General features: G+C 38.2%; 1 protein-coding gene across 16 annotated transcripts in view; it reads left to right on the top strand.

Annotated features, from left to right (window-relative positions):
* Window positions 1–8,694: 8,694 nt before the first annotated feature.
* The window catches only part of LOC307180944 (uncharacterized protein), a 622,728-nt gene continuing 607,880 nt past the window's right edge, over window positions 8,695–23,542 (top strand). For 15 of the 16 annotated variants that reach the window (XR_013825814.1, XR_013825815.1, XR_013825816.1 and 12 more), the window contains exons 1-3: window positions 8,701–8,830; window positions 10,922–11,024; window positions 20,030–20,184. The gene's annotated coding sequence lies outside the window, so the exon portion shown is untranslated. Of the gene's footprint in view, window positions 8,831–10,921; window positions 11,025–20,029; window positions 20,185–23,542 lie in introns of all 16 variants that reach the window. The other variant, XR_013825813.1, reaches the window with a different exon arrangement.

Here is a 23,542-nt window from a genome sequence, read left to right as displayed (position 1 = left end):
TCAGGGTCTTTTGTGTTTCCATACAAATTGTGCAATTTTTTGTTCTAGTTCTGTGAAGAATGCCAGTGGTAGTTAGATAGGGATTGCATTGAATCTGTAGATTGCTTTGGGTAGTATAGTCATTTTCGCAATGTTGATTCTTCCAATCGAAGAACATGGTATATCTCTCCATCTGTTTGTATCATCTTTAATTTCTTTCATCAATGTCTTATAGTTTTCTGCATACAAATCTTTTGTCTCCTTAGGTAGGTTTATTCCTAGGTATTTTATTCTTTTTGTTACAATGGTAAAGGGGAGTGTTTCCTTAATTTCTCTTTCAGATTGTTCATTATTAGTGTATAGGAATGCAAGAGATTTCTGTGCATTAATTTTGTATCCTGCAACTTTACCAGATTCATTGATTAGCTCTAGTAGTTTTCTGGTAGCATCTTTAAGAGTCTCTATGTATATTATCATGTCATCTGCAAACAGTGACAGCTTTACTTCTTCTTTTCCGATTTGGATTCCTTTTATTTCCTTTTCTTCTCTCATTGCTGTGGCTAAAACTTCCAAAACTATGTTGAATAATAGGGGTGAGAGTGGGCAACCTTGTCTTGTTCCTGATCTTAGTGGAAATGGTTTCATTTTTTCACCATTGAGAATGATGTTGGCTGGGGGGGTTGTCATATTTGGCCTTTTTTATGTTGAGGTAAGTTCCCTCTATGTGTACTTTCTGGAGGATTTTTATCATAAATCGGTGTTGAATTTTGTGGAAAGCTTTTTCTGCATTTTTTGAGATGATCACATGGTTTTTATCCTTCAGTTTGTTAATATGGTTTATCACATTGGTTGATTTGCATATACTGTAGAATCCTTACATTCCTGGGATAAACCCCACTTGATCATAGTGTATGATCCTTTTAATGTGCTGTTGGATTCTGTTTGCTAGTACTTTGTTGAGAATTTTTGCCTCTGTGTTCATCAGTGATATTTTTTTTCCTATTTATACAAAACTTATTATTATACTTTGTTCAGGATTACAAATCACGAAAAGGTCAACAACATAAGCACAAAAGAGGAAAAAGGGGCCAAGCTGCTGAATGTCACCAGCTTGTCTGTGGGGGTAAAAGGCTCTGGTCTCTCGGGAGTCTAAAGCAGGAGGTGAGGAGATGACTAGGCATAGAGGTCCTCTCAGTCTGCAGAGTAGGCCTTGCCCTCCTGCAGGAGAGCAAAGTTGAGGAATGGGAGGGTCTGTGCACCTCGTGATAGAACTCTTTGGGGTTTGCCAGCTGCAGCTCATACTTCATGTTGGGATCATTCCAGACATCCATAAAAAAAAAAAAAATTTTTTTTTTTTCGGCATTTGCCTTTACTTTATAAAAACACACAGCTTAAATACATATGACACTCTCTATACAAGACATGAACAGCTGTTAGATTTAACATTTTCCGTTAGTTCAACAGAAAGCAAATATGTAAATTACCTCGTAAGAGCAATGGGTTTCTTTAGAGACTCTGCATTCCCGGCCCAAGGGCAGACCACCCCGCGGGCAATCGATGCAGGAAGTTCACCCAAACTGTCCACCCTTCCAGCGAGTCATTTCACCAACATGGCCTTTATTGCATGGCTTCATATTGCACTTCTTCTCAGACACTATCTAACTTAGCCACACCACAAGTTTAAGCTTTCGTCTTCTCTAGAGATGCTTAATGGAAAAACCAATGTATAAACAGTATTAACTGTCTCTTACCATTGTGCTAAGTACCAATCATGAGAAACATGAACCCCTCTTCACTTTGCAAAACTTGCAATGGAAGGTGGTTAGCTCTATTTCATGGCTAAATTCCTCTACAGAAGTTTTACAGAAACATTGTCAGAGTCAGAGTGAGCTATATGGAGTGTGGTGGGGAAGGGAGTGACATCCCAAGACCCACTGAAATTGCTTACAGGACAGGCACTGTTCCTGTCAAAGGCAATGTGTGCATGGCCCCACCTTTTCTAACTTGAGACCGAGATACCTCCCTCCCCCTCAAGATTCTGTGATTGTTCCGTGAGGAACAGCTACCTCATTGATGATTCAGAGCTTACAGGGGCTGCCTACTTATGCTGGCTTTCTTTCAGAAATTTAGCTGCCTTATCCATGGTTCATTTAGTTTTGTTTTGGCTTTTTTTTTAGTTTTCTTTTTTGTGACATCTTTGGTTTTGGTTTCACGTTGATGGTGGCCTCGTAGAATGAATTTGGGAGTGTTCCTCCCTCTGCTATATTCTAGAAGAGTTTGAGAAGGATAGGTGTTAGCTCTTCTCTGAATGTTTGATAGAATTCGCCTGTGGAGTCATCTGTTCCTGGGCTTTTGTTCACTGGAAGATTTTTAATCACAGTTTCAATTTCAGTGCTTGTGACTGGTCTGTTTATATTTTCTATTTCTTCCTGGTTCAGTCTCAGGAGGTTGTGCTTTTCTAAGAATTTGTCCATTTCTTCCAGGTTGTCCACTTTATTGGCATAGAGTTGCTAGTAGTAATCTCTCATGATCCTTTGTATTTCTGCAGTGTCAGCTGTTACTTCTTTTTCACTTCTAATTCTGTTGATTTCAGTCTTCTCCCTTTTTTCTTGATGTGTCTGGCTAATGGTTTATCAATTTTATTTATCTTCTCAGAAAACCAGCTTTTAGTTTTATTGATCTTTGCTATCGTTTCCTTCATTTCTTTTTCATTTATTTCTGATGTGATCTTTATGATTTCTTTCCTTCTGCTAACTTTGGGGTTCTTTTGTTCTTCTTTCTCTAATTGCTTTAGGTGTAAGGTTAGGTTGTTTATTTGAGATGTTTCTTGTTTCTGGATGTAAGATTGTATTGCTATAAACTTCCCTCTTAGAACTGCTTTTGCTGCATCCCATAGGTTTTGGGTCATCGTGTTTTCATTGTCATTTGTTTCTAGGTATTTTTTTATTTCTTCTTTGATTTTTTGGTGATCTCTTGGTTACTTAGTAGTGTATTGTTTAGCCTCCATGTGTTTGTATTTTTTACGGATTTTTTCCTGTAATTGATATCTAGTCTCATAATGTTATGGTCAGAAAAGATTGATATGATTTCAATTTTCTTAAATTTATTAAGGCTTGGTTTGTGACCCAAGATATGATCTATCATGGAGAATGTTCCATGAGCACTAGAAAAGAAAGTGTATTCTGTTGCTTTTGGATGGAATGTCCTATAAATATCAATTAAGGGGCTTGCCTGGTGGCACAGTGGTTGAGAGTCCGCCTGCCGATGCAGGGGACACGGGTTCATGCCCTGATCCGGGAAGATCCCACGTGCCGCGGAGCAGCTAGGCCCGTGAGCCATGGCAGCTGAGTCCGCACGTCCAGAGCCTGTGCTCCACAACGGGAGAGGCCACAAGAGTGAGAGGCCCGCGTACCACCAAAAAAAAAAAAAAATCAATTAAGTCCATCTTGTTTAATGTATGGTTTAAAGCTGGTGTTTCCTTATTTATTTTCATTTTGGATGATCTGTCCATTGGTGAAAGTGGGGTGTTAAAGTCCCCTACTATGATTGTGTTACTGTCGATTTCCCCTTTTATATGGCTGTTAGCATTTGCCTTATGTATTGAGATGCTCCTACGTTGGGTGCATAAATATTTACAATTGTTATATCTTCTTCTTGGATCGATCCCTTGATCATTATGTAGTGTCCTTCTTTGTCTCTTATAATAGTCTTTATTTTAAAGTCTGTTTTTTCTGATATGAAAATTGCTACTCCAGCTTTCTTTTGATTCCCATTTGCATGGAATATCTTTTTTCATCCCCTCACTTTAGTCTGTATGTGTCCCTAGGTCTGAAGTGTGTCTCTTGTAGATGGCATATATATGGGTCTTGTTTTTGTATCCATTCAGCCAGTCTATGTCTTTTGGTTGGAGCATTTAATCCATTTCCAATTAATGTAGTTATCGATATGTATGTTCCTATTCCCATTTTCTTAATTGTTTTGGGCCCGTTATTGTAGGTCTTTTCCTTCTCTTGTGTTTCCTGCCTAGAGAAGTTCCTTTAGCATTTGTTGTAAAGCTGGTTTGGTGGTACTGAATTCTCTTAGCTTTTGCTTGTCTGTAAACGTTTTAATTTCTCTGTCGGATCTGAATGAGATTTCTGCCTCTGGAGCTTGCGTAGGTGGTGCCCTTCTGTCTGTGGGCGCAGAGAGCTAGAAGCTCCTATGGTGGGGCCGCCCCCCTCCTCGTGCACCTTGAGACAATGGTCTTTTGCCTCTCCAGCAGGCCCAGTTTTTTTCCTGGACTCCCTCCTGGCTATCTGCGGTGCACTAGCCCCCTCAGGCTGTCTTCATGCAGCCAACCACAGTCCTCTCCCTGGCGCCTGACCTCCAAAGCCTAAACTTCAGCTCCCGGACCTGACTGCCCCGGTGGGTGAGCAGAGAAGCATCTCAGGCTGGTGAGTGCTGTTTGGCACCAATCCTCTGTGTGGGAATCTCTCCGCTTTCCCTCCACACTCCTATTGCTGCCCTTTTCTCTGAGGCTCTGAAGCTCCCCACAGTCCCTGCCAGTGAGCCACTTCCTAGTGTGTGGAAACTTTTCCTCCTTCACAGCTCCCTCCCAGAGGGGCAGGTCCCGTCCCTATTCTTTTGTCTCTGTTTTTTCTTTTTTCTTTTCCCTTACCCAGGTACATGGGGAGTTTCTTGCCTTTTGAGAAGTCTGAGTTCTTCTGCCAGCATTCAGTAGGTGTTCTGTAGGAGTTGTTCCACATGTCGATGTATTTTTGATGTATTTGTGGGGAGGAAGGTGATCTCCACATCTTACTCTTCCACCATCTTGAAGGTCCCCCCAGCATGAATATTCTTGAATATCAATGATAGGTGTGTCAGTATAGGATATACTGCCTAGTTAGGTAGCAATGTCACTACCACTGAAAGAGCCCAGGCAAAAGACAGACTTACTGCCAGGATAATTCCGAGGATATTCCCATCTTGAGTGAAGTTAGGTGATCATAAGTGTCACATGTATAACACTAAGAACCTAGGATGATTATGCTTTAATATATGCTTGAGAGTTATTAGCCAAGGGAACAAAAGAAAACTTTTTGTGCTATCGTGACAGCCATTAATTCTGTTTGCCTTATACGTTGAGTTTTTCTTCTAAGCGCGTGGTAGATTTGTGATTGTGTAGGCTGCATGACTAGTTCTGTCTGATGAGTGTGAAGAAAGGTGACTGTGTCAGTTCCTCAGTGGATCGTTCAGTTAATAATGCAAGACCTTTACAGAGTCCTTTCTTCCCTCTGGCACAGTGACAAGCAATGTTACAAGACAATGGCTGTTCTTGACAACTTGGCAGAATGAGTAATTGCGATAACAGAGCCCCCTTGTGGAACAGTGATGGATGTGTTATCTGAGTAAGAAATAAACTTATTTTAAGTCACTGGAATTTGAGGGTTGTTTGTTAGTGCAGCATAACCTCGCCTATTTTGATGGATATGACCATATTGAATTCCAGATATCATTACTGACTTGCACAAGCTTGGGTCTAACATATAGGAGATGAGTTAGCAGACCCTAAGAAGAATTGAAATAATGAACATTTTTTATACATCTGGTACAAATAACATTTTTCGCTCTCAGTTTTCCAACTCTGTAGTTCCCTACCTCACGACCCACAGCTCCAGCCCCAGATGAAAGATGGAAGTGCAGGAATTGGTGCAGCCACTATGGGAAACAGTGTGGAAGTTCCTCAAAAAATAGAACTACCATAGAATCCAGCAATCCCACTTCTGGGTATATATCCAAAGGAATTGAGATCCGGGTCTCCTAGAGATATCTGTACTCCCAAGAGATAAGATTACTTAGAATTTTTTGACTTGTTAAAGTCAAATCAAATTAGAGGGAAATTTACACTGATTCTACAAATGCTGTCATTGTCTGTGACTGCCAACTTTCTCCTTTAGTTCTTGCCTTGCCAGATAACACTACTTTTTGTGTCCCAAATTATATGTTTTTCTTGTCTACCTGAAAGTTCTTTGAGGGTAAACCCATTTACTATCAACTCTGCCATTAGATTGCTTTATTACTTTGAAAATCTCTCATATTTTTCTTGCTTGGTCTGGATTTCCTGATTTGTAAAAAAACGGGGAGGGGGACTGGACTAGGTGATATTCTCAACCTCTTGTTAAAAATGATTCAGCTGTATTTTTCCCCAGTAGTTAGGAGAGTGCTGCTACTTTTGAGGAGCAAATTTTTAAAGGAAGCGATGATTCTTTTATAAAATAAAGGTACTGAAAAGAAAACCAAAAGAAGTAGTTAAGAGCTAAATATCCTTGAGGATCTATAGATGAGGCCTGATGATAGGCTCAGAAGAAAATTAAGTGCTGTAGGATTATATTTACTTCTCAGGAAACAGCAGGAATCATTTCGCATATACCAAATGCCAGCTAACAACTGTTATTAATGAGGCCTTAGCTGTTAAGTTTTCATATTTCTTTGTAAAGGAAAGGTTACGCTTAATAAGGTACCATGCCTATGGAATTACCTAACAGAAGATACCAGCTCTGCTATTATCAAAGTGTATAGAAATGCCTCACGGTATTATACCGGAGGAGCAAGAACCACCTCCAGAGATTTTAACTGCTTGGTGCCAGTACCTCTTGCTTCTTTTATTTTATCTCCATGGAGAAACCTTGCAGAGTGATATGTAGAATAAGCAAGTATCAGGTTGCCCAAAGAAGATCTTCTTCTAAACTCAAGTGGCTCAGGCATTTAAAAAAAAAAAAATTGGATGCAAATATTAGCTACCCCAATTACCAGCTGTATAAACTCGAACAAGAAAATTTAATTTCACTGAGCTTTAATATCCTTATTTGTAAAATGAAAATAACATTAACCTACCATAGTCGTGAAATTTTTATATATATGTATACTGAAGGGGAGCAGAATTTGCCACTCCAAAATATGTCTTTTTGGCATAAGGATTATTTTAGGCTTATTATTTTTAAGAAACAGCAGACACAGGAAAAGCTCTAAAAACTGAGTAGAAGTTACCCTTTTGTAAGAGACATTTACATTTATAAGGGAAACCTCCATTTGTAAGCGTGTGTCCCTCTCTGTACCAGGAAGAGGAGGGTGACTCTGAAATTCTAGAAACTCTTATCAATGGAGAAGGCAGTGACCTAAATCTGCATAACAACCTTACCCTTGTTCACTGTGTTTTGCCTGATAACCTCCCATAACTGGCTCCCCTACCCCCCAGCTTCTTCTTTTGTCTTTAACTGGAGGTAGTATTTAAGGTGGTGACTTGGGCCATTTCGGGGAGTTACTCAGTTTTCCTGTGTCTCCCCCATGTATACAGGAGGGATACATGTTATTAAGCTTCTGTTTGTTTTTCTCCTGTTAACCTATCTTTTATTACAGGGGGTGTCTCAGCCAAGAACCTGGAAGGGTAGAGGGAAAATCATTTTTCATGTATATCACCTAACATGATGGATATAGCAAATAACATGTCCTGATCCATATCTCCATTCACCTCATCCACTTGTGAATTTTTTGCAGCTGCTGGCTCTCTTTACTTTTCTACCACAATGATAGCTGAGGGTGAGGGGAATCTAGAATGAATAGCGGAGAAGAGGGGAGAAGATGAATACCGGTTGCAGCTCCAAAATCAACTACTCTGACAATGCTTATAGTTTGTTCACTAAACTCCTGCTTCTCAGTTTCCCCTAAGGAAGAAAGAACCACAGAAACCATGGAGAATGCTCCCAAAACTTGCTTGGAGAAGTGCATCTGTTTGGTGCAAAGGGTGGACCGGTTGGGGGCTTGGTGTTATGAAAATGTGCCACTCAGATCTTATGCTTCAGGGAGAATGATAGATTGATGGCTTCAGCCATTGCCCTTCTGGATCTACCACTACACACCTGCCAAAGTCCTGCTGCCCATGGGCTTCACCCATGGCTGAGCATGGTGGAGGTACTAAGGCAGACCCATTGTGGCGGGACACACAAGTCGTACAGTGGGAGACCTTGGTTTGAGGTCCCTCCATGGCGCTGGCCAAATCACCCTTGTACTTGGTAGAAATCTAAGCCTCTTTTCTGCCCTCTTTCAAGCCTCCTTCGCTCTCTCCTTCCAGAGGTGTCAGATCAGAATCATAGTTTAAAGGCTCTCCTCACCTCCTCCTCCCTCACCAAATAATGCTTTTACAGATCTAATTTTGTCTTAGGACTTGGTTCTCAGTACACCAAACTAATGTGGCAGGGAAGACTGTAAATATGGGAACATGAACAACCTCAAGTGCAGCTTTTAAAAAAATGGGGTTGAAGTAAGAAGAACAAGACTCTTATCTTCCCATATTTTAGAGGGACAGTTTTGCAATATATACATCAGTGGTGCCCCAAGTGTGATGCATAGACACATAGGGTTCTCCAAGAAACTTTCAGAGGGTCTGTGAGGTAAAAAGCTACTTTTTGTACTGTGTTGACACTTGTACTAATGGTGTAAAGTCAATAGTGGGTAAACTGCTGGTGCCTTAGCACAGATCAGGGAAGTGGCGTCAGATTGTACAAGTGCTCGTTGTATATTTCACTGCTATGCACTATCAGTTAAAAACAATCCAGTTTCACTTAGGAAAGTTCTTGATTAAACAGTAACGATATTAATTTAATTAATCCTCTACCTGTTCTTCTACCCTTTTAGGTTTGTCTGGCTGGTCTAAGAATTAAATTGACATGAGACAGATTACCAGGAGAAAAATCAAACAAAATTTAATAACATGTAAACATGGGAGAGACCCAGGAGAACTGAGTAACTTGCCAAAATGGCCGAAACCTTCACCTTAAAAATCATCTTCACCTAAAGACAATAGAGGATGTTGAGGGTAGGTATTGGGACCTCAAAGGGGAAGAAGGCAATTGACAGGGAGATGGAAAAGCAAATGTTTGGTAAGCAAATGTTGGCTAGGCCAGGCAGAGACAGTGGGACACAGGGTGGACTCTGATCTCTAGGCCCTGTTCCCCCCACCACATGTAGCCCATATTCCTTGCAGATATCTCTGGAGATAGCTCTATTCTGGAAGAGACCCTTTATCTAAATTCTCTAGGCAGCTCAGGGGGCGGTAAAAAGAAAGACTTCCTGAGTCTTCTGTTTCATAAAAATAATCAGCCTAAATTAATCCTCATGCCTAAGAGACATATTTTGGGGGGGGGGGCAAATCTTGCTCCCCTACACACCCTTGAACAAATGTGTTTTTAATATGCTGCGTGACAAAATGGGAAGCACACATAAAGCACTTCCGAAAGCACATACTGAAGTCAGATTGTTGTCTTCAACTAGCTGCTATATTTCATGGAACACTGTTTTTTACATGAAAGAACGACTGAGAGAAAAAAACTGTGATTATTCAGACTTCGTTATTTTGCAGACATTTCTTCAAAAATAAATGAAATGAGCCTATACTTCAAAGAAAACAGATGACAGTAGTTCTTCCAATGATAATATTTGACAATTCAGATGAAAATTAGACTTTTGGAAATTTTGTATCGACCACCATGAGTTTCATAGCTTCCCAATACTGAAAGACTTTTCTGATGAGATACGTGGTGATATTAAGAAATGTGAAGTAGTACTTTTCAAATGGCCATGCAGACATTACAAAGTCATCCATGTGAAAGTTCATTCAGCATGCAAAGTGGTCCTTGATATGGTTTCAGATTTCGTATTGCAATTATCTTTAAGAAATTCTTCCTTTTCCAACTAGCTATTTAAGTAAGGCTGAATATTCTTCATATGCTTCAACCAAAACAGCATATCATTACAGATTAAATGGAAACACAGATTTGACAATCCCGTTGTCCTCTATTACATTAGATATTAAAGAGGTTTGTAAAAATGTAAAACAATGATACTTTTTGTGCTATATTATATTTCATTTTGAAACATATAGGGCTTTTTTGTGTAAAGTGAATTATATATGTTAACAGGTAATGGGTTATTATTGTTATATTTAAGTGAATTAATAGATAATTATTTTATAATTGTTTCAGTTTAATTTCTAATGTAGAGAATAGCAATTGAAAAAACTCTTAAACAAAAACTCTTTAGAGTCTTTAGGGCCTTTAATAATTATTAAAAATGCAAAGGGGTCCTAAGGCCAAAACGTTTGAAAATTTCTGATCTAGAATATTGCTTTTAATCATTGCATATTATTACAAAACACGAGGGCACCGTTGTTGCTTAACCATTTTCTCATTTGTGCACATTTAGTGCGTCTCTCATCTTTTGCACAATTGCAAACATGGTTTTTGTTCCTGTTGATGTCTCCTAAGTAGATCGTACTCTGACATGACTTTATACATTTGCAAACATGGTTTTTGTTCCTGTTGATGTCTCCTAAGTAGATCGTACTCTGACATGACTTTATACATTTGATGCCCCATCTAGGCATGTCTCTTTTAAGGATTCTTCATTTCAAGCCCTACTCACCCTACAAGACTCAATTCCAGTGCCACCTGGATAGATATAACCCACACAAACAAAACCTTTTGGGCTCTCAAAGTTTTAAATGTACAAGGGTCCCTGAGACCTACTATTTTGAGAACTGCTTTGCTACACAGTTCCTCCTAATGCACCCTTTATTCTCTTTTTGTTTTCCCTGTCTCGTTGTCCCCACTCACTGCCGTACTTCTGCTTCCTGGAATAAGCTACCGAAGTCTCATCTCATGCCTACTTTAGTGGAAATCCAGATCAAGATTGTACCTGACCCATAGTAGGTACTCACTAAATGATAATCTATTATTAGCAGTGTTACTTCTTAGCTTTAAGATCAAGGGCAAGCTATGTAGTTATTTTTAACTAGTCTGTCACATACCACTAAATCACCTAAATTGTGAACAAGATTTGATTGCTAAAATGAGTCACTCTAAAGTACTTCTGGGTGTTGTATCTGTGTGACTGGTGTGTTGCGTTTTAGAAGGTCTCTGACCTCTGACCCCAGAAGAAGACTGTCTAGTACAACCACCGGAATATCACTGCTTCCGCCTCAGAGGTCTCCTGGGACTGCCTGAGGACAGAGGGTGAGATTCCCATGAGCTACAAAGATTCATTGTGTAACTGGTTTTGTATCTGTTTTTTTCATTAATATAGGTTTGACAAAAATTGATCTACCTTGTTTTATTTTAACACAGTAACGTCTTACTTTTAGCAAGATCATGGGGTAGAGGAAGCATAGCCCTTACCTCCCTCTTACTGTGGGAAGCTAAGATACTTACCTAAAGAACATAATAATTGTGGACCAGCCATATTGTCATAGGTCAATAGGTAGCACTGTATCTTCAAATCAAAATATTCAAGAGGTTAAATGTAAGAGTATATCCTCTTTTGATGGCGTAAACACAAAACAGGCTTTTTTTCTACAGAGGAAAATGTAGCAAATATAGCTAGTTGGTTGAAAACTATAGAATAACACCAGAATTTCTCATTTATTTTCAATAATAGCAGTAATACTAAGTCTGAAAAACTCTTTTTCCTTAAAAAAAAACCCAGCTTTATTGAGATATAATTCACATATCGTACAATTCACCCATTTAAAGTGTACCATTCAGTGGGTTTGTTATATTACAACATTCGTTTTTCTTAAATTATGGTAAAAATATATAACATAAAATTTGACATTTTAACTATTTTAAAGTGTATAATTCAGTGGCATTATTCACATTCATGATGTTGTACAACCTGTAGCCCTTTATCCCCCTTTTTTTTAAGGTCCATGCTTATTTATTTTAAAATTGCTTTTTTAATTAAAAAAATAGTACAGATTCTTTTGTACTTCTGCATAAATGTTATCACGTTGTATATAATAAACTTTTTGATCCAAAACTAAATTGGCTTCTAAACAAAGCAAGGAATATTTTGAAAAAATACTTTCAACAGGGAATTCCCTGACGGTCCAGTGCTTAGGACTCCATGCTTTCACTGCCAAGGTTGTGGGTTCAGTCCCTGGTCGGGGAACTAAGATCCCGCAAGCTGTGTGGCCAAAAAAAAAAAAAAAAAAAAGACTTTCAACAAATATTCCAAAATCTATCTCATAAAATTTAAAATAGCATCAGAAGCAGCCCCAAATAGATAACACCTTACCCTGTCTGTGCTCCAATTTCCTTCTTCCTCTGTAAAATCAGGAGACAAGTTTAGATGAATCCTAAGATCCCTTTCAGCCCTTCCTTCTCTAAAACCAAGCCTCTGAACAAGCACCCGTTATCTAGGGGATAGTAGAAGATGCTGGGAATACAAAGAAACTTAAGATTCTTTCTGTTCCTGAGAAGCAACTTAGTTAGAAGTTTAGTACAAGTCAAATGTTGATACACAGAGCACAGAGTCCAAGGTGTAGTGAGGGATATCAACAGAGGATATTACAGAATTTCACACTGGGGGTGGTCTCAGGGTTCAGGATTTTAGGAGAAGTCTTACTGAGGGTTCATGGTACGCCTTGAATACATAAATGGCTTTAAATAGGAGGATGGAGGGACTTGGCAGCTTGCTGGAGCCAGTGATATTTGTAAGGGGACAGTTAGAGGCAGACTTGGAAGGAATCAGATCATGGGTGATTCAGAATATGAAGTTCAGGAATTTAGATTATATTCTTTTGGGCAAGGAGAAGTCAATACTAAGGACAATAAACAATAATACTGACAAATTGCTATTCAACAATGAATGCAGGAGGTGATATTTGAACTGGGATAAGAAGTAAAAATTTGAAAGGTGAAGCATGGCATTTCAACCAAAGGAAATGCTGTGTATAAAAGCACAAATGGTTAAAATGCACTACATATTTGGGAAATGGAGAGCAGTCCACTATGGCTGGAGAAAGGAGAGCATCACACGCTATAGTGACAGAAAAAATTGAAAAGATGGGGGCGGGGAGGTCAACTTAGGAGAACTCAGAACAGCATGTCAAAGGAAGCTTTAAAGATTCTTAAAGAACAGGGTCACATGATCTGAACTGCTCTTTTAGAAACCACATACCCAAACAACTCTAGCTACAATTTAAAGGATGGTTTGGAAGGTAACAATAAGAATAGGGAGAATTCCATTGTGATTGCCCAGGTGAGAAATGATGAGGCACTGGCTAGAAGGAGTGGGGTAAGAAAGGAGTAGATACCAAAGAAGAAGCCAAGTTGAAAGCAGCAATATTTAACAATACAAGAGGAAAAGTTGATGCTGGAATAAAGCAACAATAGTAAAAATAGTGAAACAGTGTTGTCAAACACAAGTTTGTGTGCCCGACCCGCAATGAGGCCAAACAAACCTAAAAGTTGGAGTTTAGAGCAGATAAAGATTTATTGCAAAGACCAAGCAAAGAGAACAGGTGGCTCGTGCTCAGAAGACTCAAACTCCCCAACGGGTTTCAGAGAAGAAGTTTGTATAGACAAAATTTGGGAGGTGGGCTGCAGTGTGTGTAACCCTCCTCTGATTGGTTGGTGGTGAGGTAACGGTGATGTTCCAGGAATCTCAATCATCAGCCTTCTGGTTCCAACCAGTCTGGGGTCCATGTGCTTTTGCTCAGCCTGAAGTTACCATCCTCCACTGGGTGTGGGCCCTAGTTCCTGTAGAAGAACTCAGAGATCATAATCAGATTGTTACGTACGTCCCCCCCAGGAGGAACCAGAACCCTGCCCCATCCCCACACTATTGTTTCTTTCTGCATTCCTTCACTCCTCTAATTACTGTTTGAATCTGTCCTTTGGAACTCAGAGAAGGTCTAGGAAGCTAAAACGTTTTTCCTATAAACGGGAAATGGGGACACAGAAAGGCGTTTGTACTTGGGAGGGCCCCACAGGGTCCTGCAGAGTTTCAACAGTACTAACAGTAATAGATACAACTTACTGTGTGATACTTGCTGTGTGCCAGAAACTGTGCTAGGAACTTTACATATATTATTTCATTTAATCCTTACAATTACACTCTGACATTGGTCATTCTTATGTTTACTGATGAGGAAATTGAGACTCAGAGAGGCTAAGAAGTTTACTTATGTTCACACAACAAGTATTGAAAAAATTCTCAAGTATGATGGTATTTCTTGGTTATTCTCCAGTCTTATTTATGCAGAAGCTCAGTAACTGGCCCATGTAGATTTAGGTGTTCCTTCCCCTGTGAACTTTCCACATGCATACACAAATATTAATGTTTCTTTCCCTGTCTACTCTCTAAACATCTTGAGGGAAGGAATCATTATCTTTGTATCTTAATATTCCCAACATCTAATGCGTTTTCACATTGGACACTCAACAATAATTTTCTAAATTATTTTAAATTTTTTATTGTGGTAAAATGCACGTAACATAAAATTTGCTATCTTAACAATTTTTAAGTGTACAGTTCAGTAGTGCTAACTAATATATTCACATTATCCTGCAACAGATTTCCAGAACTCTTTTCATCTTGCCAAATTAAAACTCCTTATTCATTAAACAGCTCCCCATTTGCTCTTTGCTCAGCCCTTGACAGCCACCATTCTACTTTATGTCTCTATGGATTTGACCACTCTAGGTACCTTATATAAGTGGAATCATCCAGTGTTTCTTCTTATGACAGGCTTATTTCATATTGTCCTCAAGGTTCAAGAGAAAAGTTCATGACACATGCAGCATGTCAGAATTTCCTTCCTTTAAAAAAAAAATTAACATGAGATCTACCATCTTAATAAGTCTTTAAGTGTACAATACAGTATTGTTAACTTTAGGCATGACGTTGCACAGTACACCTCTAGAACTTATTCATCATGCATAACTGAAACTTAATAGCAACACCCCGTTTCCCCCTCCACCACCACCAGCCCCCCAGCCCCTGGAAAACACTCTTCTACTTCTGCTTTCTTGACTATTTTAGATACCTTCCTTTTTAAAGCTGAGTAATACTCCATTTTATGTATATACCACATTTTGTTTATACATTCATCCATGGATAGACACCTGGGTGGCTTCTACCTTTTAACTACTGTGAATAATAGCTGCTATGAACATGGGTGTACAAATAGATTTTTAAGACCCTCCTTTCAATTATTTTGGGTATATACCCAGAAGTAGATTGCTGGATTATTTGGTAATCATATTTTCCATTTTTTGAGGAACCACAATACTGTTTTCCACAGTGGGTACACCATTTTACACCCCATCAGCAGTGTACAAGGGTTCTAATGTCTCCACATCCTCACCAACCACTTCTTCTTTTCTTTTCTTTCCTTTTTTTGAGAGTAGTCATCCTAATGGCTGTGAGGAAGTGAACACTAATTTTTGAACGAATTAATGAATGCTTGAAAAAAATTTTTTTAATATTTCTAGCCTAATTTATCCTATTTCCATTTCTTTAATCTAGTCCATTCTTTTGTGGAGCTATGGACTCTCTCTGATCACTCTGTCTTTTGAATTATGCTTTGCCTAGGCTGTATGAAAATACCACTGAAAGTTCCCACTTAAACATCATTTTAGCTTGCAGAACTATTCTTCTCTTCTCAGTAAGCATCCTGCAAAGATTACATAGGATTACCCAGCTGACCTTTCTCACAGCCAACTCATGGCATTTGGGGATAGTATAGAAACTTCAGTCTGGCTCTGGACCCAGTTTTTCATGTGTAGGTGCTTCTGCATCACTGGGTTGGCAAGAACATACTTGATAAAACCTATGGATAAGATTCATTTTATGGCTTTGTTAAACCAGTCAAATTTTGTTTGTCATGTACACATAAAATAAAAATGCAGAAAAACATTACCTATCGATGTTTTCTTTAGAAGGAAGGAAAATATTGCTTGAAATAAGCTGTAGAGGATATAAAATTTGGAGATACTGATTTTACATTTCAAAGAGAAAATTATCTAAGGTGTTGTATAGTATTGTTTGTTTGCTTTCCTAAGGAGCAATATAAGTAACAATTTTAGTCTGAAGTGCATTTGCAAAAGCAAATTACAAAGCCTCCCATAAATATATGCTCATCTAGTATTCTTAACTTGAGGTTTCTACTGCCAAAAAAAGAGTGCTACAGCTATCTGTTATACCTGTATCTGTTTAGATCCACTGTTTAGAGGGACTGTTTTGACTTTGTAGTGGAAAACTTATCTTTTTGTTTTGATTTCTAGAAAATAAATATGTATCCAAATTAAAATATATATATTGGGTTGGCCAAAAAGTTCGTTCAGAGTTCATTTGGTTAGTGAATACATTGTTCAATAAAGTTTTTGGTGAAAATGAAAAGTGTATCTTTTAGTTTTACGTAAAATAGAACGAACTTTTTGGCCAACGCAATATATAGGATGGTGTGATAAAATATATGAGATACTGGGCAAGGTTCAACAGATGCCTTGTTCATGTTCTAAACATTCAGAAAGAAATAACATGGGATCCAGTGAAGCTAATAGAAAGTATAGGAGAAGATTAGTTTGAAAACCATTGAAAATTATGAATTATGTACCACTTTGGAATAAATTATCTCATAAGACTTTACAATACACATAATACCAATTGAATCTTAAGTTACTTTTTCCTTAGGGTTCTTCTTTAATTATTTAGATGCAAATTGGTACTATTTAAAAGTGAGTTTTTATTTTTCATTAATGTGACAAAGATGTTAAAAATGAAAAGGTAAGACCTTTTAAAGAGAAAGGTGCTTATTTTTCTTGAACAGATTATACAGACAGCTTTAATCACAGTTATGAATTGACTTTTCTTAGATTCAAGGTGTAGGGTCAAATTCAGTTTAGCTTGGCTAATAGTCGCACAAGTTCACTTTGCCCAGTCAGGATTCACCGAGTGTTTATTATATGCGAGGCAGGGGCTAAGGCTAGGGCAGCATAAAAATGAACAAATAAAACACTCTCCCTGCCCCTAAGGAGTTCACAGGCTGGTGCAGAGTAGACAATTAAATTTTTCAAACTTGTCACAGGAGATGAATAAGTGCCATGAGAAGTGCGGAAAACAGAGAGTTGCAAATAGACCTAAACCAAATTGGATTTTCACTACAAGTAGGTTGTTTTGCCAAGCAAGGGTCATAGGTCTCCTCCCCCACAACCTTACTACAGAGTAGTATGTTACAATGCAAGCAAAATTTCATCTGCATTTTACCATATACATTTTTAGGAGCCAGTTCCCCCAACAGTCATTCAACCTGTTCTGTAAGCTGGATGAAACCCCAGCTCTGTGTCCCTTTGGATACTCCACAAGCATCTTACATTAGAGGTTCATTCAAACCAGCTTCAGACAAGATGTGGCACAAAGTAGTATAGAATTCAACTATACTTCTAGTGGCATCAGGCAACAGAATCTCATGAAAATGGGATGGAGTCTTCGGCTGATGGAGCCACTGCAAAGAACATAAACTACTGGGCCTACTTTTTTATTTTACCCTATTTATGCAAAGGCAGTGAGGCCTAGAAAATATTTCCAGGCATTTCATATATCTGGAATGTTATTCATTTCACTGAAGAAAACTCATGTCTAAAATTCATTATGCTGATTAGCACACCCTCTATTACAGATTTGATATGAAAAAGGTTGAAGGATTGTAGTGGAGCTTTTGATCTTAGTGTTTTCAATATGAGGGACCAGCCCTGGATTGGTTCAATAACTTCAATTGTTAACTAACTAATTTAACTAATTAGATTAATACTAACCAATTAGCTAATACATGAAATAAATTAATTGATATACTAATTATGCATTCACAAGCATATATATATGCCAATCTATCTTTCTCTCTAATTATTTAAAATAATTATAAATAATATAATGAATAGTTTCTAAATGAGCAGAGTCTCATTCAAAAATATCTTACTAACAGTTGTATGTTTCAGGAGCCTTTTAAAACTGGTAACCTTTGATGCCTTATAACTATACTAAGGATGCTGTCCTTTTGATGATGCAGTCATAACCTCAACAGGAAAATTTGATAAATTCTAAAAAGAGAAAAATATTATAAACCAATCTGTCATACGAATATAGATTCAAAATCTCATGCAGCTCGATATCAAAAAACAAACAACTCAATCTAAAAATGAGCAGAAGACCTAAATAGACATTTCTCCAAAGAAGATATACAGATTGCCAACAAACACATGAAAGGATGCTCAACGTCACTAATCATTAGAGAAATGCAGGTCAGAACTACAATGGGGTATCACCTCACACCAGTCAGAATGGCCATCATCAAAAAATCTACAAACAAGAAATGCTGGAGAGGATGTGGAGAAAAGGGAACCCACTTGCCCTGTTGGTGGGAATGTATATTGATACAGCCACTATGGAGAACAGTATGGAGGTTCCTTAAAAAACTACAAATAGAACTACCATATGACCCAGCAATCCCACTACTGGGCATATACCCTGAGGAAGCCATAATTCAGAAGGACACATGTACTCCAATGTTCATTGCAGCACTATTTACAATAGCCAGGACATGGAAACAACCTAAATGTCCAATGACAGATGAATGGATAAAGAAGATGTGGTACTTATATACAATGGAATATTACTCAGCCATAAAAAGGAATGAAATTGGGTCATTTGTAGAGATGTGGATGGACCTAGTGTCTGTCATGCAGAGGGAAGTAAGCCAGAAAGAGAAAAACAAATATCATATATTAATGCATATACGTAGAATCTAGAAAAATGGTACAGATGAACCTATTTGCAGGGCAGGAATAGAGATGTAGACGTAGAGAACGGACATGTGAACACAGAGGGGGAAGGGGAGGGTGGGAAGAACTGGAAGATTAGGATTGACATATATACACTACCATGTGTAAAATAGATAGCTAGTGGGAACATGCACACAGGAAGTGCAGTCGGTGCTCTGTGACAACCTAGATGGGTGGGAGTGGGGATGCGGTGGGGGAGGTCCAAGAGGAAGGGGATATAGGTATACATATAGCTGATTCCCTTCGTTGTACAGCAGAAACTAACACAGCATTGTGGAGCAATTATGCTCCAATTAAAAAAAAATGGATGAAGACAAGAATAAGAATAAATTTCTTATGCTGTTAGCTGCCACTGAATGCCGTTCCCAGGAGAATGCAAACACTCTGAACAGACTGATTGGAATATGGACACAGCCTCTCAGTGCAGTCAGTACTCTTTATGGCAGTTACACTCTGGAGGTCTTTCTTTGTTCTTATGTATTATTGCTCATTTTAATTAAATATAGCAATCCACGTTCACTGTCAAATATCTAAACAATAAAGAAGGCAATAGAGTATAAATAAATAAATAAACATATTCAGAGTGACATTTCTGGAGGTTTTTTACAGCCAAGTTTCAATGATAATAAAATTACCCAGTGGACTTTATAACCTCATAATAAATTGAACCTAAGACAATGTAATCACCCCTTTTCGACATACGTGGCTGAAATATCTATTTTACTCCCTGGAAGCCAAATACACAATTGAAGATAGAGACTTGTCACTATGAACTTCTGATTCGGCCAATGGGTCATCCAATGGTTGACTGAACATATGTTTGTTTCATCTACTTAGCCTTATAGAAACTATGAAATACTATTTAATAAATATTTATAGTTATTATATGAGCCGGGGATTATTCTAGAAAAAGAACAAAACAGAATTGAACAAACAGGCAAAAGTACTTACCATCATGATGCTTTCATTCTGGTGGAGTTTTTCGTTAGTTTGTTTTTTGTTTTTGTTTTTGTTTAAGTAAAAACCCAAGTAGTCCCTCTCTCCTGAACTCCTGACTCATGTTTAACTACCTGCTTGACATCTCCAATTGACTGCATTTAGGCAACTCTAAATTAACATCTCCAGAACAAGCTCTTGATCTTTCCCCTCCCCACCTACCCAGTCTGTTCCATTGGAAATCTCCCCCCATTTTAAATAAAAGCAATTCCAACCATTCAGTTGCTCAGAACAAAATCATTGGGTCATCACTGTCATATCTTCTTCACAATTCTAGAATCCCACCGTACCTCACCCTCCAGTGCTACCATGTTGGTCCAAATCACTATCACATCACACCTGAAAATAGCCTCCTAACTGACCTAACTGCTTCTTCCCTGCCTCAACTATTTTCCACACAGAAGCCAGAGAGCTCCTGGTGCACCAACAGCAAGATGGCAGAATGGGAAGCCCGAGATCTCTGTCTTCCCATGGAGACACCAATTTAACAACAATATATGGACCAGTTCCCTTTGTGAGAAATCCAGAAACCATTTAAGAGGCCCTTGCACCCAAGGTAAGTGTAAAATCAGCCACATCAGAGCCAGTCGGAAAATTACTGGCACCCTCTCTTCATAGTCCCTCCCTCTGGACTTTGCCACACAATTGGGAGGGAACTCCCAGCTTCCAGATTCTCTCCGGGGAGGAAAAAAGATTAGACCATAGTCCAATATTCTGGCTTCTCAGGGGAGCTGCCTGATGGACTGGCTTCTGTGTCTCCTGTCTCAGCATGCTGATGGGGTATGGCATCCTCTAGATGCCTGGCGGCCACTGAGAACAAAAAGGAGCAAGGCAATGTGCTGCCGCTCCAAAGGACCTGTGCCGCCACTGACAGAGGCTGATACAGCTTGGCAGCCTCTCCTTCAGGGGGGAAGGAGTGGAGCACGCATCCGACATTGCAGCTTTTCTGGGGGCCTTCCTGAGGGACTGGTTTCTGACGCGCCTGTGTCACCTGTCTCAAGTACTGATGAGAACTGGCGTGCTCCCGATGCCCGGGGCCCTCTGAGAACAAAAAATCCTGTGTGGCTTGCTGCTCCATAGGCCCCGTGTTACAGCAGAGGCCAAGAGATACTTTGCACCAAGTATCTTATAGCGGGGAGAAAAGACCTTTCAAAAATGAGGGGGAGAAATAACATTTACAGACAAAAACTGAGGGAAGATTTTGCCAGCAGATCTAGCTTACAAAATATATTAAAGGAATTTCTTCAAGGTTGAAAGCAGGTGACACCAGACAGAAATTTGAATCACACAAAATATCAGAGAGCACTGGTGAAGGTCATTGTATAATTGTAAAAGACATCATAGATGCATATTTCCTCTTCTTCTGTTAAGTGATGTTTTAATTGTATAAAATAATATGTATATAAGTGTATTATTGGTCCTATAACATATGTAAGTGTAATATATTTGACAACAACAGCACAAAGGAGGCAGTAGGTGCAAAGTTGTATTGGAGTAAGGAATTGAGACCAGGTGAGACCTCAGACCCGTAGGAAAAAATGAGAAAACCAGAAATGGTAAATAAGGTTAATAACATGACCTATAAATGTAAGTATACTTTTTCTCTTTTCTTCTCTAAGCTTTTTTGTATTACATAAAATTTTATAAAGTAATAATTAAAAGAATATATTCTTAGGTTTGTAACATGTATAGACCTATTAATAGCTATCATAATAGCACAAAAAGTGGGGAATAGAATAGACCTTTATAATTCTATAGAGATTAGAGTTATACAGTTTTAACACTTTTCACTAGAATTAAGTTAGCATAAATTTGAAGTAGATTATAAGTTAAAATGAATGTAGTAAACCCGAGCAATCACTAGGAAAATAGTAAACATGTGAAAAAAAATCATTTAAGGAATTAACATGTTACACTAGAAAACGTTCACTTAATGCAAAAATACCCTTTATATATTCAGAGATAAGAAAAGATATACTGTCCATACCAAGTAAAATAAAAGTTTTCTGTAAAAAGGGAATATTCAGAGAATAATAAATAAATATTAGAAATTAAATATATGAGAGCATAAAATTTTTAAAAATCAATACATAATGTGGGATATAAAATTGAGGACATTTCCCAGAAATTAAAACAAAAAGAGAAGAAATATAAGATAGAAAGGATTTTTTTAAGAAAAAAACCTAGAAGATCATTTTAGCACGTCTAACATCTGAAAAACGAGAGTTCCAAAGAGAAATAATAAAGAAAAGATAGAGGGAATTTTTGAAGTAAATAAATTCATAAAACTAAAGAGTATGATTTTCCAGATTGAAAGGGCCCAGCACAATGAGGAATGAAAAGAAGCTCATGATATCATGAAATTTTTAACACCAGGGATGAAGAGAAAAATGAAAAGCTTCCCGAGCTACTTCTGGCTATGATGGTAAAACGTCTGAGAGTAGCTCTCTCACCGTAACAGTCATAAAAGTGGACAAATTGTATGAGGCTACTGCTTTCAGGCTTTTGACAACAGGCAACACAAACTGCAATCTCTGAGGGAGGCAAAATTCCTGAGGTGAGCCCATGATTACTACAGCTCTGTGCCTGTGGATACATTGCAGACCACAGTGCAGCATGCTGGAGGCCAAGACAGTCACCCTGAGCTGATGCGGCGAGATCCACCAGGCATAGCAGCTGAAGTGGTCAGAACCCAGGGGTAGTAGACAACAGAGAGGAGAAGCCTGAGCAGAGAAGTGGCTCTAGAAGTCTGTTAGGGGTCCCCCGTGAGTTAGTTGCTGAGGTTTGGGTTTAACATATGCAGAATGAGGCTATCCATAATTTACCAAAGAGCAGCTTCAATGGGGTTAAAACCAGAACAGAGATACTAAAGGTTCAGTAGTGCTAGGGGACATTAGAGCTCCAGTCCAGCCAGGCCAGAAAGACCACATCATCACTTCCATAACAGTCTAAATTGGCTAATATTAAAAAGAAGTCAATACCAAGTACCATTGAGGATATGGAATATCTAGATCTCATACATTGCAGGTAAGAATGTCAAATCACTCAACATCTTTGGTAAGCATTCTTATAGAATTAAATATACACTTACAAAATGACTTAGCCAGCCCACCTCTAGGTATTTACACAAGAAGAATAAAAATTCTTGTGTACATCAAGACTTGTACACAAATGTTTATAGCACACTTTTGTCATAATAACCAAAAACTGGAAATAACTTAAATTTCCATCAATAGGTGAATGGATAAATAAAATGTGGTATATCCATATAATAGAACCCTAGTCAGTAACAAAACAAAACTAAACAAAAACAGAACTATGGATACACACAATGTGCGTGAATCACAAAAACATTACGTTGAATAAAACAAGCCAGACATAAAGAGAACATACTGTATAGCTTTATTTATGTAAAATTCTAGGAAAATGAAATCTACTCTGTAGAAACAGAATGTATTAATAGATTAGTAGTTGCCTGAGGACAGGGGAATGAATGAAGACTAACTGGGAAGAAGCATAAAGGTACATTTTATGGTGTGGGACATAAAAATGTCCTACATCTTGATTGTGATGGTGGTTGCATGGATGCATATATTTGTAAAAAGTAATCTAATTTTACACTTCAAAGTTCATTTAAAATAATACTAGATATGAAGAGAAATGGGAAAATGCAGTCCATGTTCATGAAAAAAAGCCATCAGTAGAAACCAAACTCCAAATGACCCAGATGGTAGACTTAGCAAAGTCTTTAAAGTAGATATATTAAATATTTTCAAAGTTTCAGAGGAAAACTATGTCAGAATATTTGAAGGAAAATGCCTTAAATAGGGGATCTCTGAAGAAGAAAATGGAAATCTATGAAAAGGATCAAATGGATAAACTAAAACTGAATAGTACAATACTGTATTGTAAAA

The sequence above is a fragment of the Stenella coeruleoalba genome, assembly GCF_951394435.1.
Source record: "Stenella coeruleoalba genome assembly, chromosome: X".
In the NCBI taxonomy this organism is placed as follows: domain Eukaryota; kingdom Metazoa; phylum Chordata; class Mammalia; order Artiodactyla; family Delphinidae; genus Stenella; species Stenella coeruleoalba.
The sequence above is the reverse complement of the archived record's forward strand: the minus strand, read 5'-3'. Positions and strand labels throughout refer to the sequence as shown.